Here is a 9621-nt window from a genome sequence, read left to right on the forward strand (position 1 = left end):
TGTATTTTTGAAGTTTTTGAAACCCATTATTTTTTATGTCTTTTTTTTGTGTATATATATATGTATACAAAAGACCTAAGAAATAAACCCATTTATTTCTTAGGTCTTCTTTTGTGTATGTATATATATATATACGTACATACACAAAAGAAGACCTAAGAAATAAATGGGGCAATAAACCAGGTTAGTATATTGGAAGACTCAATATCAAAACGATAATAATAGATCATGATGAGTTTCAAAAACTTCAAAAATACAAATTAGCACACTAAAGAAATGTAAATGGCACAGAGGTCTCTCCTTTACTTACATATTTATTTATTGCTTCAATTATTTTTCTTCCCAGAGAAATGGCATAACCTTTTGAAATGTCTAGGTTAAGCTTTGTTGTGACAAGAATTCTTTAAGTGTGGAGGATCTCTGAAATTATTCAGAAGTTTTTAAAGCATATTTCAAAATTAATTGCTTAAAGATGAATGTGTAATTTTATTTAAGTTGGGCTCTGGCAAGGAATGCTCTTTTCCAAAGCTAAACATTCACGTTAGATAAATGTAGTGAAATTAGTAAAAATGTAGGACCTTATAAGCTAACACACATTAAAAAGTAACCATCATAAAAAATAACCAAACATACATATTTAATAAAGGAAATTTAGTACAGTAATCTCTTTATTATTTGTTTATTAGCCTATTCAATGTAAATTTCTTTTTACTTTTAATTTAACTTAAAAAGAAATCTAGGGTGATTCCTAGGACTCTATTTACAATGATGTAATATTTCTGCTTTAATGCCTTATTGACTACTTGGATATTTTAAGTGTCTATTTCTCTTGCTACTAGCACCAATTAAGAGTTGCAAATATAATTTACACATCCTTATTAACATTTATATATACTCTGCAGCCTCCCCGCCCCTCCCACAATGCCCAACCCCAGGATTTCCCTGGCTCACCTGCCTGCTATGGCCAAGAAGGAAGTAGGCTTTTACAACGCAGTGGAAGAATATGTGATCAAGGAAGAGTACAAAATATGGAAAAATAACACCTCTTTTTCTTATGATTAGGTGGTGATGCATGCTTGGGAGTGGCCCAGCCTAACTGCACAGTGACTTCCAGATGTAACCAGACAGAAGGGAAAGATTTCAGCATTCATCAGCTTGTCCCAGGTGCACACACATCAGTTGAACAAAATCACCTTGTGCTGCTTCCTAATGATGATGCTCAGTTTGATGCATCACAGTACAACAGTGAGAAAAGAGAATGTGGAGGTTGAGGTTCGGTTAATGGAAAACTGAAATAGAAACCAACACCAAGCTGAAGAACTAAACAGAACCTGAAATATTCTCCAATACCCTTGTATCATCACCACAATGACTCTATCTAGTGATGTTCTTGTCTTTGACTATACAAAACCTCCTTCTAAAGCAGACCATCTGGAGAGTGAATCCCACACTTGCATCTCTGTGGACGTCAGAAGGAAGGCTGTGGGCTTTTATAGAACCCAAATCTCAGTGGGCACTTATTGCTTCAGATGACCACACCATCTGCCAATGGGACATCAGTGCTGTTTCCAAGGAAGGAAAAGTGTGGGATGTAAGGACCATCCTTACGGGGAATACAGAAGTAGTAGAAGAGGCTTCCAGGTGTTTGTTCCATGAGTCTCTGGGCCAGCTGCTGATGATCAGAAATTTACAGTTTCAGATGCTCATTCAAACAACAATTCCAAAACAATCTACTCACCTGATGCTCACAGTGCTGAAGTGAACTGCCTCTCTTTCGGTCATTTCAGTTAGTTCATTTTTGCCACAGGATCAGCTAAGACCGTTGCCTTGTAGGATCTGAGAAATCTGAAACTTCAGTTGCATTCTTCTGGATCACATAAGGATGAAATATTCCAGGTTCAGTGGTCACCTCACAATGAGAATATTTTGGTTTCCAGTAGTACTAACCACAGACTGAATGTCTAGGATTTAAGTAAAACTAGAAAGAAGCAGTCCCTAGAAGATGTAGAATGCAGGCCACCAGAGTTGTTGTTTACTCATGATGGTCACACTGCCAAGTATCTGATTACTCCTGGAATCCCAATGAGCCTTGGATAATTTGTTCTGTGTCAGAAGACAGTATCATGTAAGTGTGGAAAATGGCAGAGAACATTTTCAATGATGAAGACCCTGAAGGAGGCATGGATTCAGAAGGACAAGGATTTTAGATACGTCTGTACTTCTTGTGAATTCAGACTCCCCCTTTTTTTCTCCTTTCAACATTAAAACTGATTTAACACTGGTTATGAAATGCACAGACACACTAACAGCTCTCCATCTACAATAGACACTACTAGTCATGCTATTAGCTCAAACAGTGGATGTTTTCTATATATTAATGGGTGGACTTGATTCAGCAAAGCCAGTCTTACAGCAAAATTTTCTTCAGGAATTTTCTGGTAAAAAGTCCAGGATTAAAGTAGCTATAGAAAGGGGAATATTATTTGCAAATTTTTTTTCTTATGCTATATCATGTTGAGAAATGCCAAGTATATGAAAAAATATATTATTTGCTAAGAAGAATGATGACAAGGATAGCCTAGCCAGCCCCCCCAAGTGGAAAACTACTTGGGGCATTCTAAAGCAGCAAAACAGTGTGTGTATATCATATACCAATTAAAACATTTCTTTAAGCATGGGATAAGTGTGACCCTGCCTTCATGACTCCCTCGTGGAGAATACTTTCTGGTTTGTCCTTGATCAGTGGTAAGGAGGCACCAGCTGCCTACCTAGCTTATTTTCGTTCTGTCAGAAAACACCAGACACCTGTTTGTTAATAATAATCCCCTGTTCAGAGAAAATAAATGCATGGGTCAGAGTCTGCTCGAGGCCCTCAGCTGGAATGCTTTTAGCCCCCTGAGTCTCTCAGCTTGGAAGGCTGTTGGCCCCTGGATAGTCCCAGTCTGCTGTTCTATCTGGGTATCTGCTTCTTAATGCCTTCAGTGCCACCTAGGTGGGGGCCTGATGGCCAAGCTGGACTCAGTAATATCCCCAGGTTTTTCAGGCTCATTTAAGTCTAGAGTAACTGACAGAGCCAAATGAGGTAGGCATCTGAGCTATGAAGGGTAAATACTGAGAGATGTCATTTTTATTCAGGAAGTAGGGGAGATTCAAGTAATATAGATTCCTAATCTATACTCTTGACACCTGACATTCCAAGGTGCACATTTTCATAAGTACACCAGGTTCCTCTTGGTTTCTTCAGTTAAGTCAAAACCACACATTCCTTTTTCCCTGTATGTTTTTGCTCATTACTTTATTTCTTGGTCTGTTTTTGTTCTGTTTCTTTCCTTTTTGTAAAATGGTGTTTTGTTTTTGTTTGAACTTGGGACTGCCCAGTTTTAAAGATGTATGTTTTTTATCTGACAGTTACACCACAGGTAGATGGTCAAGTTGAGAAGAGTGAGTCAATAACTTGTGTTTGTCTTTAAAATTAAATTAATCCTTGATAAGAGTTGCTTTGTTTTTTTTAGAAGTTAGTCCTTAACCACCACCATAGTTTGATGCCATCTCCATTTTGGGTGGCCTGTTTCACCAGCAGGACTGGTACTCTCCATGACTAACTGTGAAAATGCTTAAAATAGAATAAATTGCTTTTTTACATTAAAAAAAAAAAACAAAAAACGTGTGTGTGTGTGTGTGTGTGTGTCTACATGTCTTTGTGTCTGTGTGAGTAACTTATTAAATGCACTGTCTGGAAGTTAATGCTGCAGAGGGCCTTCTGTAGTCAAGAAGGTTCTGAATCATGGTGCATACACTTTGAGAATGTCTAAGAAACATCATCAAAGAAGAACTTTGATGCTTCTGAGTTTATGTTCTTTCCAAAGATTTTTTAAAAACTGCACAGCATTGCACTATAATTTAGTGTGATTCTTCCAAAGTTATGACTTCTGAGTATTTCAAAATCAATTAGGATGCAAAGGTTTTTAAGTCAACTGGCTTATGGTCAGCAAGAAGGAGCCCATTAGAGCTCTCCACTTGACACAGCAAATCTTCTGGATCACCAAGCATCCTGCATAACATACAATTACATTAAACTATAATGATGCTCTGCTTCATAAATAAGCTTAGAAAACAAATCCTCAAATCCATAGATACAATAAATGCCACAAACAGATTAGAGCCTGACTTTCTTTATCTTGTGCAAATACTATTTCCAAGATATCTTTGAAAGAAATAACTTATTAACTAGTGAAAAATTAACTTTTTGTCTCAGAATCTGTGGATACAATAATACCACAAAAACTTCAGAGTCTGAATTTCTTTATCCTATTCAAATGTTATTTCCAAGATGGCTTTGAAAGGGATACCTTATTATTAGCTGATGATAAATTGTCTTTTCAAATAGGCAAAATGGAAGACTGTGAGTTATTAATAGAAGTATTTAACTCAAATGAAAAATCTAAGTACTCGTCCTTTCTCGGTTAAAGTTTCATACTATTATTTGAACTAAATGTTCAAGTATTTCACTTTTCTTATAAATGCATAGATTCCTGTTTTACATTAGAGCAAAAATCTTAAAGTTCTTTTGTAAATAATGATTTCTGTTCAGGGAGCATATGTCTGGGATACAGGATAGAGGGCAGGAGGGACCAGGAGAAATCATTTAAGTATTTTTCTATTCATTCAAAATATTAATAGAATTATTCTGTGTTCTTGTCACTCCTATAGCTACAGTAGTTTTAGAAAGGGATGAAAAAGAGAGTTGGATATACCCAAATGAGTTTCTTAGTATCACCCACATAGAGCTAGTACCATCATTAAAGAGCAAAATATGAATTTTTAATAATTTAGATCTTCACTATGGTCTTCACTGAACAGCAGAGTATGAGTTTACACAGCTCATTACTTATTAAACGTTTCTAAAAATCATTTTTAATCTCTCTCTTCCCAGTATTTCCAATATAGCAACTATTAAAATTGCTATCTTTCTTATACTAGTGCAATTCATGCATTGTGACATTACGATAAATCCAGGCTCTCCCTCCTCCCGTCTCTTGGCATATGCATCCAAACCTGACAAATACTTCCTGTCATGTATAGCTTTCTAGAAACATGGATTTCCTTCCCCTCTACTGGTTTTCTTAGACATCTCTGCCACCATTTCCACATTGCCTACAAGGCCTAAAAAATAAAATTATCCCTATAATAAAAATTCATTTAGTGACGTTTGATGGGGCAGTTAGCACGTGGTATGTTGATAGTTCTATGGAGCAAATATGAGCTCCAGTGGCCTCCCATGTATATGTCTGGCCTCTGCTCCTTTATTGGTGGCGGAGAAACCAACTGCACAATTCTATGTGCTCTGAACTTAAAAAGAAACCATAGTGCTATAATGCACTGCTCCCTCTCTAGCTTCCATTTCCCCACTAGCAAGAGGGAAGGCAGGGTCCCAGAATTCCATTTGCGTTTAATAACACCGTCATTACCTGACTTCATTCCAACAGCAGCAATAGTAAAGAGGGATATGAGAGGTCTGCTTTTCCCTGGCAACCTCTTTCCTTTCCTCCCATTCACAGCCACTACTACAGCCTCACATCTACCCCTCACCTGTGTTCATGGGAACCTTTCTCATTATGCCCATTATCCTAATCAGTGACTCCTAAGGAACCCGGTCCACACACCTCTGACTTTCAACCCCACATCTCCCTAACTTCCTTTCATGTCATTCTTCCTTCTGCAGCTGCAGTACTTCATCGCCCAGAATCACCTCTGCTCTCAGCTACTTCAACGCTGTCTTCACCATCCCTCTTACTTTTAGCCAAGAGCTAGCTTTGTCCTGTGAATCCCTGGGAAACTCTCAAGTTAAATTATCTTGAAAGAAGAGTCACATCTGTACCTCATGACTGAATCCAAGTCATTCTCCCTGCCTCGTCCCCAAAACTTAAATTTCAGATCATATGTCAAAATGCTTACCTCACTCATAATATTTAGTTATAATAATATCTACATAGATGACTCTCTCAATACTCTGGCACATTTTCAAGAATATTTAATACTCATAAAATCCCTATGAGGTAAGTATTATTAATAATCTATTAAAGCAAAAGTGCTTGAAAGCACTGTCTCTAAGTTTTCAGTCACTCTCCTTCACTGTCTTAAGTCAATTTTAAGAGGTCTTCCTCTCCTGCCATGACATGGTGTTGACAAATGTGTATGTCTAACTAGACCCTTAACTCTCAAATGTAATGACATACAACTGATTATCTAACACCCTTAAGAGCATCTCAAATTTACCATGACTAAAATTCTAACACCCTTCTGCTCTTCATGTGACATCACATCTCAATAAAAAGGAAATATATACTTTCAGTTTCTCAGGAAGAAATTCCAGAGGTCATTTTTGACCCATTTTTTCCTCTCATAGTCTTTACTCAAAACAACAGTTCATCCTTTTGGCATCATCTTCCAAGTATATACAGATTACGACCAGCTCGTACCACTTCCAACACCGCCATCCTCCTCTGCATAAGGCCACCATTAAGTCAACCCCACCGGTACATTTTCAGGAATACTACATAAGCAATTATTTGCCAGATAAACAGGTACAAACTGAGACTCCAGACAGAGCAGAACATGTGGTCACCCTAAATCTAACTACTGTCAAATTCTAGCCATAGGCTCCTAAATGATCAGCTGTGCTACCCCTGCATTAACTAACAACCAGCACTCACAGCAATCACACCTCCGTAAAAACTTTATACAATCCAATGGTTTCCCAGGTTCATTAGATTTAAATCTAAAATTCCCATAATTACCTAATGGCCCAGGTGAAGGGAGTCAACAATACCTTCCCCACCCCGTTGCTTCTTTGGCCTCACCTTCATTGCTTGTTTTATATGATTGTAGCCATCCTTTCACCTAGCTAATGATAAAACATGCCAGGTCATTGTACTTCCTCTTCTGACTGCCTAAAATGCTTTCTTTCTCCAGATAGTCCCTGACTTCATCCATCACTTTTGTGCATTCTCTGCACAAATGTTACCTTAATGCAACTACTTAAAATAGCAACTCAAGGCTCACCATTCCTGTTCTCTGATTTATATTCTCCTTAGCACTTAGAACTACCTGGCATATGATATTATACTTAAATATTTGTTGTCTGTAATACCTACTATTATGTAAATTCTGAGTGAGCATTTACAAAAGTAATAGATTTATAAATTCTTGAAGATTGTCTAGCTAATATTAGAGAGTCAATAAATGTTTGTTAAATAATTGAATAGACACAAGACTCAGTACAAATTTGATTCAAGAAAAATGGTGGATATTTCTTCAAATATTTTTATATTCAATATGTTTGGTATTCGTGAAATTAGATGCATGTCTTATAAATGCCCAGATTCTAGCAGGTAATTTCTTATCAAGGAATGAACTATAAGTGCAAAAAAGTTAAAATTGATATTTTTAATTTCATTTAGATAAAGTTAAATCATTATCATAGTATAGACAAATCTCCATCTAGAATTATTACAAATAATTTCGGTGGATACTGTTTTCAAGGAGGTAGAACATAATTCATCACCTCTTATGTGTAGGCTGTGCTGTGCATAGTAATTTCTTTTCAAAGAGAACCAATGGGAAAGGAAAGGAAAGGTGAGTTTTGCAGTGGAGAAGCTTGGCCCGCATTACCTCAGCCAGGTGACCAAGATTTACATAAACAATAATAGAGGAATATATCCTTAGATAGCCTAACATAGAAAAGGATATGAACTGATACAAAAGTGATGATTAAGTCTAAAAAATATTCTGTATTCTACAGTGTTACATACCTAATCAATGTAAAACTTATAAGAGAAAAAAAAATCTAATAAATATCATATTATGCTTTCAGCCAGAAAGAGGAATAAATAAGGATCAAACTTATTAATATGTATGTGAAGGTTATTTAATATTTCTAACTCTCAATAAGCACCACATTGTTGAATAAAAATTAGAGATAAAAAGGGCAATCACTTACTAAAAACAACTTCAGATTATAGAAAGACATATTTGAAGTTAGGAAGCACATATATTTATTAGGGGGCAGAGAGTGTGGAAAATGGGGAGACAAAATTCTTGTAAAATACATTATCCTGGAAGTTATATAATCCTGGGAAAATATTACATACTGTAAGAGTGAAATTACAGGACTACACAATGAAAATTTATAACATTACTTTACAACAGGAATACAGACAGTGTTTCCAATAGCCATGATTGTTATTGCAACTCTAATTTAGGGTGATTTATTTAAAAGTTAGCAGCATTTTCAAAGATAAAACAAATTAGAGAAGGGTGATCATTCTTTACATCCCTCTTCCAGTGCAAACTTAAAATTTTAGTAGTTCATACCAGAAAAAAGATAAAATGCAATGGTGCATTCCATGGTTGTATCTACATTAGGCACAGGTTACCATTATAGTCAAACAAAAGTCAAGTCATCATTTCTTTTCATATGGAATTTGAATAAACGAGCCCTGAAGAATAGTTTCCGAGTGAACTTTATTAAAGATTAGTTTTCTAGTGATGCTTTCTTATTACAGGATCTCTCTAGTGTTTGCTCTTCTGACATCTTTCCCTGCCTGAAATTTTGAAGAAAAATCTAATATATTCTCAGTTCAAAATATCATAACTTTCTAACTCTCTCCTGTGGTTAAAACATATTATTCACTTAAGGTCAGCATTACGAACATAATCGAAAATACAAGATCTGTGGAGTCTGATGTGAACTAACTATAAAAATACATCAAAGCAAAAATAGGCATGTTCATCTCCTAGTGAATTCAGTTTTTATGACAAGATTACCCCCAGAAATACTAGTATGTTTTTCTTCCTTTAAGAAATCTCTACTATTCCCATTATTTGTGGACATCCTATCTTTAATAAAAGCAATCACTAGGCACTTTTGCCCAGGAACAAATCTAATTTCAGTGAATCAATGTTTTTGTCACAGTTTCAATAAGTGGACATTCATATTTAAATAAGAATCGCTCCAACAATGAGGTTACAATGATTCTCTTATAACTTGCCAGTATTTCATAGTCACTAAAGTGTAAGCATAATTTAAACACACATTTTGCTAATTATTATTGATAGATATTCAATTAGCATGGAGCATAAGACAATCTCACTGTACAGTTATTAATATAATAAAATTTAAATTTTATTTCATATATATTTGCTCCAATTCAAATTATAGCATTCTGGGATAGCAGGGTAAAAATGAGGCTAAATCATAGTAATTATGTTTTTTTCTTTACTAATTTGAATTGACATTTAATGTGACTCATTTATAAAGCAAAACATCAATAACAAAAACCTTACAGCTAAAAGAAATAAGCAACACGCAAATTATTCCACTGGAAGACAAGCACTGAATGTATTGCACTCTGCATACTAACCTTGCTATCACTTTTAAACTCAACATGACGTTCTGTGGCAAAGAAATTTACTTAAAATTGGCCAAATTACATCTACTCCGTATCTCCAGAAATCTCCTGGGATATTAAATTCCGGAAATAATAAAGATATTTAACAACCAGCATAAGTACTAACCAAACAAAATCAAGACAAGCCACAGAGCTAGAACAGGATCTTAGA

The 9621-nt window shown here is 35.7% G+C and overlaps 1 pseudogene; it reads left to right on the top strand.

The window, feature by feature from the left end:
* The first annotated feature begins 1384 nt into the window (after positions 1 to 1384).
* On the top strand, positions 1385 to 2207 carry LOC116550655 (annotated as a pseudogene).
* Positions 2208 to 9621: the final 7414 nt, after the last annotated feature.

This window comes from Sapajus apella, unplaced genomic scaffold, assembly GCF_009761245.1.
Source record: "Sapajus apella isolate SASKATOON/1434 unplaced genomic scaffold, GSC_monkey_1.0 scaffold8, whole genome shotgun sequence".
NCBI lineage: Eukaryota > Metazoa > Chordata > Mammalia > Primates > Cebidae > Sapajus > Sapajus apella.